This window comes from Chlamydotis macqueenii, chromosome 1 (assembly GCF_036417535.1).
Source record: "Chlamydotis macqueenii isolate bChlMac1 chromosome 1, bChlMac1.mat, whole genome shotgun sequence".
Classification (NCBI taxonomy): Eukaryota; Metazoa; Chordata; class Aves; order Otidiformes; family Otididae; genus Chlamydotis; species Chlamydotis macqueenii.
Genome location: NC_141556.1, coordinates 22,074,419 through 22,081,466, shown reverse-complemented (window position 1 = coordinate 22,081,466; position 7,048 = coordinate 22,074,419).

Below are 7,048 nucleotides of genomic sequence, written 5' to 3'. Positions count from 1 at the left end.
ATAGTATGAAAACGCTGTAGAGAGGCAGTCTGCTTTGAAATTTTCAGCTTTGCAGTTATGTTGATTTTGAGATCCTGAAGTCACGTAAGCTGTGGCTATATCCCTCAGGAGCTCATTGTCTCATTACTGGCCACTTATTTAAAAGTACAGGCACAGCTGACGTGTTACCAGTACTGTCAAATATTGTTATTGAATATGATTATGTTCTAATAATGTGTAGGTAGTTTTATAGTTTGTTGTGGGGTTTTTGGGTTTTTTTTTCCCCCTAAGATAGAAATTAAGCATTAGAATCAGCATATGCCAACTGTAAAGTTAACCTGAGTGTTTCTGCTTCTGCTCTGGTACCAAAGTCAGTATAAAAAAGTGGCAACACACAGTTGTAATGCCCCTCATCTATTCCAGTTTTTTAATCCATGCTATATTTAATTAACTAGGTTCCTTCTGTTCTACAGAGTAGGAAATTGAATGAGCAAGTGACTTGCAGATTGAGCTGTTCTGTTGCCCGGGCCAGTGGAGAGCTGTTTATCTGCCCGACTTGCTCTTCAGGAATTTACACGGCCAGGTGCGTACGGGCGAGCTTGCCTTCCGTTGCAGCCTGATGCCTTGTCCTGACGCCCGACTCTCCACAAGAGAGCGGCCATGCGGCTTCTGCAGGGAGCAAGTGGCTGATGGTTGGGACCTTGGAGCTTGGCACTGCAGCGTAGCTGTAAAAAGACAAAGTTTTAGCTTGTTCGTGAACCCCGTGTGACTCCTGGAGGAAGGCTATGCTGCCAGGCTGCAGTCAGCGCTCTGAAGCGCCTTGGCTGCCCAGTGATACCAGCAGCAAAGAGAGGGAAGAGAGAAAAATGTGATTCAGAGCACCTAAATTAAAGTCCTGGTACCAGTATAGAAGAGGAACAGCCCTCTCTCTGTTGACTTCCAGAGGAGTCCCCTACAATGAAGGAAAATAGCAAGATCAGCAAGAGCTAAAAAAAAAAAAAACAAAAAAACACCAAAAACAAAAAACCAAAGACTTCTCAAATACAGGCTCCTCAGCAACCCCATATCCTAATGCAAGCTCCTCTTCTGTGGTGTGACAAAAGTAGGCTGGCATGGCTGCACCCACCTCCCCTTGGTGAAAGATAAACTTCTGTTCTATGTCAGTTTAGTTTATCTTAATCATTTGAAGTGCTTCATTTTTTTCTTAAATCTCCTATATTCCTGCCATCTTCATACTTGCAATTTTAAAACATGTATAAAAGTAGTGGTGTGGGTGTTTTTTTTTTTTTTTAGTTGGCTTAGGCAATCTCCAGTGATCTGTTCTGGCCTCCACTGTCCTGTGATATTTTTGATTCAACTTAAATGCTGCTGTTTCAATTGGTGTGTACCACACTGCCTGTCCACACATCCAGCTCTGCTAATGCTGATGGTTTTACCAAATTCCTCCTTTATGATGTACCTAACGGAAAAATCTAGCAGCACAGTTAGGACTTCTTTAGGTGCAGTCCTGCAGTGATGAACTGCTTCCTGACAGACAAAACTCTTCAGAAAAAAAAAAAAAAAATTGGAGCCAAATATGGAAATGAAGAAACCCTCTACTGCTGTCCCTGTTTTTTATTGCTGAGCATGACGTTATGTGGCATGGCACACCCATTTGGGTTAGCTGTGTCCAGCTGTTAGGGGCTGTGTCCCCCCACAATGTCTCACCCACCCCAGCCCACCCCAGACAGGGGCAGAGTGAGAGGAAGAGGCAGCCTCGGCACTGTGCAAGCACTGATCAGCAACAGCCAGCACTGCTGTGTTATCAGCCTGCTTTAGCTGCAAATCCAAAACACAGCCCCGTGCAGGCTGCTATGAAGAAAGTTAACTCCATCCTGTCCAGACACTGGACAAAGTTAAATTGATTTTGATTTGGAAAAGTACGGCTTGTTTAGGAAGGGCAGTTAGGAAATACCAAGAATGACCTTCAACTAGAAAAACGAATGTGTACCTTCAGCTTTGTGGTGTTACACAAGGACTTCAATAGAGAAATGGGTCCAGATCCCTGCTTTTCTGCAGAGCAAAACTTTGGAGTGCAGTGGACTGCAAGTCATCCAGAAACGCCTACAAATCAGAATTTTTGTTCCCACCTTGGCACTGGTAACTCCTAATTGAAGGCAGAAGGGTGAAGGCCCCACAGCCTGCTCAGCTCCCACTGTATGGGGGCCGTCAGAGGCGGCTGAAGAGCACTCCCTCAACCTCCTTTTGCCCTCATTCATTGACGGGGGACCTGCTGTCTCCACTTCTGGGGAAGAGTTAAAGGTGGATGGATCACTTTTTGGTTTTTGGCTGTGGCTGGAGAGAACAGAGGAAAGAAGCCAGTTTACGAAACAGGAGTGTTGCAATGCCAGTCTTTGAGCTGAATTTGTTAACTCACAAAAAGAGCATTTCAGATAACGAGGTTTCCTGACTGACAGCCACCAGGGAAAGGCAGAAGGCCAGATGGAAGCACCCATGCAGCCGCTTGGTCAACCATGGCTGAGGAGGTAGAAGCTGCCTATGACTGACTCCCACCACTGCCCACAGCATTGACCCAGGGTCGTCTTCATTTCTGTGCACAGCTCCCACACCACAACAGGGAGCTGCTTGGGGAATGGAAAACCTCAGTCACCAGCCAGGGCTGGGAGCCAGCACAGCATTGCCATCATCAGCAAAATCACTTAATCTCTTAGAATTTTTCAGGTGGAGAACCTGAAGCACTTTCTTTTTTAAGTTCTCCACTTTAAATTTTTTTTTTTTTTTTTCTTCCACAATAACGGTTGTGGAGCACAGGAACAAGTTGCCCAGAGAGGTGGTGGATGCCCCATCCCTGGAAAAGTTCAAGGCCAGGTTGAATGGAACTCTGAGCAACCTGATCTGGTTGGAGATGTCCCTGCTCCTTGCAGGGGGGTTGGACTGGATGGGCTTTAAAGGTTCCTTCCAACCCAAACTATTCTATGATTGTATGAAAAATGGTAATAGTATTCATCTTTCTTTATGCAACCTTCTTTTAGAAAAAAAAAAAAGCAGCAAATGCTATTTAAATATCAATGTAACTATCTATTGTTCTACTGCATTAAAATGTCAACTTCCTTTTTTAAAAATCAACTCCAGAATGTAAGTCACATTAAATAAGCTTTGTAGGTCAGCTTAGCCTACTAAAAATGTTTCTGCTTATGCTTGCACAAAGTATCATTAATTCTCACCTTTGGATTTACCTGCTGAAGGCGCAGGCTTAGCAGGAGCTCTGCAGTGCCGCGACACTGTCCTTGCCCAGGCAAAGCAGCAGCAGGGGAAGAAAGGAACAGTACAGACCTTCAGATTGTTTGGATGCCTTGGCTACAGACGCAGATATGCCATCGTATCTGTCTCACATCACAGGGCAGCTGCATCCATCAATTGTGAGGCTGATTTAGGGGTGAGGGGGAACAGAGGCGCTGAGGGGGAGAGGGAACAAAATGCAACATTTTTATACAGTTGAGAGCAACTGAGAACTGCCACTGCACAAAAAAAAACCAACCAACCAAACAAAAAACAACCCCAAACCCTTCCCACTGTCAATGCATGAAGCATAAAGCCACATGAAAGTAAGATGTAACACAGGTATTAGTTGCATTATTTAGAATACGGTCTGACAGTAGGTGTGACCCCCCCCTGTGGGGTTTACATCCATTACCCTCAAGTATCGCCCAGTTCTGGAGGGGTAAGCACAGGTTACTACCTCTACCTGTCTCACACTGATTCTGGTCAGAGGGAAAGCTGCCCAGGTCCCGTCCACCCGTATAACAAATCTCAAAGGTTTGTTAAGAAAGAGCACTGTGGCTGCCTGACTTGATCTAGGATGATTGAAAAGGTGGTGTGTGATCTAATGAAGGGCACTGTGTGGAGATCCACGCTCAAATGTGTGAAACATGGATCTGACAAAGTAAACTCAGGATAACCAAGGCCTGGATTTGCCCTTTCAGTGTGCCTTGGGGGTTGCCTCAGCCCTTTCCCTGGATGTGCTCCATGCAAAGGGAAAAGCAGCAGGTTTGGCCTAAACCTCTCACAGACAAATAAATTGAGATGTAGAACACCAGAGTCTGCCTCTACCTTCCCTACACTCTCCCAGTAGCTGCTGCAGACAGCAAGGCATTTCCCCTTAACCTTCTCCTAAGGCTGAAGAAATCCAGTTCTCCCTGCCTCTCCTATGTGCACCACAGTCTTACATCATTTAAGATGTGCTACTCTGCCCAGAACCAGTTTTTGGCTACACCACCACCACGGCTCAGAACAAGTACACATCACTGCTGATCTGGCTGCCAGTGCAAATATTTCTCCCCTTGAAACCCACATTTCTCCTTTCTCTGCTCCGTCCCCACGCACCACAACCAACATCAGGAGCTTTGCCCAAGGAAGCCATGAACACCCAAGTATCTGTTAAATAGCTCACGTGACATTAACAACGAACTGGTTTTGGTTTATAAACCAAATGTGGGACTACGTAAGCCCCTTGGCTGTACCAGTAACCAGCAGTGGAGTAAGTGGAAAGTCATCCTCACCAGTGAATTGCTTCCCTGGGCCGTCACAGCTGTCAGGGAAATCCCTGGTACTCACAGACTGCAGGAGTAAGAGGAGGCCCTAAATGGTGCAGAGTCTATTTACAGATTGCTGGATCCCGATACGCTATTTCCTCAAATGCAACAGGGCCACGTGCCAGGGCATCCATCTTATCGAACACATTCCATACTAGATGCTTTCCACTCTGAAGTGTCCCATTCTCTATGATACCACTGAGATCTTTGGAAAAAAAGTTATCTGCATGAACTCCATCCAGTTTAAATAAAACGCATCTTCACTTTCTACCTGAAGCCGTATTTCTGTGAGCAGAGTTTAAAATCACATCCTGTATCTGCTGACATCAGGTGGTGGGTTTCATTCTTCCTTACATCACTGGAATTAAAGAGGTGCCAGTGTAGGTCTTGTGGCCAAGTAACTAAGAGGATGGGTTTCTCTTTGAAAATGGGGAAGGTTCTTCCCTTGCTCCAGGCATACTACCAAAAATAACTGGCGAGGCAGAAGACTACCTGTCACAATTCACTCACCAGAAAACACTGCAAAAATAGGAAGTGAGGTTTCTGTGATACAGCCTGGCCATCTGATGTTAACACGGACCAAATACAGCTGAAGAAATGAAGGCTGCGAACGGTATGGTTAACAGCAAAACTCTTTCAGGAAACAGGCGTAAACAAGAATATTAAAAATTGCAGTTTTAATTTTTTTTAATAAAAGAATCAAAGAAAGTCATAGCACTTACTTGGGGAAAAAAAAAAAACAAAGAAAACAAAACCAAAAAACAACAACTTACAAACCATTCCAAAGTGCGAGCTGACAGTAAAACATTCGGCAATTGTAGATTTACAAGCTCATGAAGCAGGGTTACGGTGAAATCTTATGAAGTCATGGGAGGAGTCCCATTACCATGTGGGACAATCCAGAGACACGTCTCCAAGAGCTTCTCGTTTCAGTTTTGTAATCTGGGTACCACTTGCTTCTACGTAAGGGTAGCTCAGGCTGTACAACCACAGACTAAGCCTAATCAACTGTCACCACAGAAAGCCGCTGATGTGAAGAGTCACCGATTCCTTGCGAGCACAAATCCATGGCTTTTAAACAAGCAGAATGTTTGACCCATAAGAAATACTATTTTCGGGTTTACCCATTGCAAATACAAACTGTAAAAATCAAGCAGCAGTTTATGATACAAGTATTTAGACTCCCAAATGTTATAAGCTGTATTCCCTTTTGTCTGAAGAACTGAGCTAAAAGTCCTTACCTGGACAAAATTTAGTCTTTAGTTGTCCTGAAAAACCTCTTGCTTCCACACTGCTCCAGAACAAGAACAGAAGAAACTCACTATTACAAGAGCCGAAACTCCTACGTGCCTTTTGGAATGAGGGTGCTAGAAGAGCACAAGCATTCCACGTGGCTTCTGATCATCTTCACATACAAAGCATCAGTATTGCTGCCTGCACTGAGGACCGAGCAGTTGCAGGTCTGTGCAGTCAGACTCTGTGAATACCCTCTCCGTATTTCTACCAGCCTGTGAATACACTACACCTATTACAAATATAACTTTACTGACACACCTAAGCAGCCATGCCAAGGGTCTGCATTCGTAATTTCAAGCTTTCTAGACCTCTTGCACTTCACCTATATGTAAGAAAATAATGCATTTAGCAGGAAATGACACCACATTTCCATTCCTCACTGTTACATTGTTTCCCTTTTTAAGGATAAAATTGCTAGCAAATTATTTCAAAGTATCTCTCTTCATTATTTTGGCATTACAGGTGCAAAATAATTTGTGTCTTTAAATATAAAATAATTTGGTAGTTAATTCAAGTTCTCCTATGTCCAACCACATGGTTATAATATTATTCTCTTTCGCCATACCATTATTAATAGAGATCTACTCAAACCCCCCAAATTAATATCAGAATGCTGTTAAAAAGACTTGATCCCTTAGGTACGGTGTAAAACCGTTACTTTTTAGATCATTCTGTTAAGCCAAAAGCTTGGGCAGAGCTCCTCCAAAACACTGTTCCCCTCTGCCTCCCAAAAGGCAAGAAACACATCAAGAAACAAAACCATCACAGAGTTATGCTGATCAGCCTGGAGCAACCTGCCCCCCCATTACTCCCTTCCGGACCAGGCACAGCATAAGAGACCGCTGGTTCTGCGGCTTCGTCAGGGTACATTCGAAGCATCTTTTATCTCTGGAAAATGACCAGCTGCATGGGCTAGCGTTACTTGTTACCCATTTCTTCAAGGTACTTCCTCTTTCAACTACACCATTCTTCAACGGACCAGGTAAATACACCTTCGAGTTTGTCCTTTTCTGTAAGGACTCTGAAACGTCACAGAAAGGGCTGCGCTTGTCAGAGATTCCAGCCTATCACAGACAGCTACTCGGCATCAGTTTCTGCAGGTCAAAGGCAAGACAGAATGAATGTTTACACTCAAAGCATCAGCTACTGACTGTGGCAGCAAGGAGGACAAATTGATTATT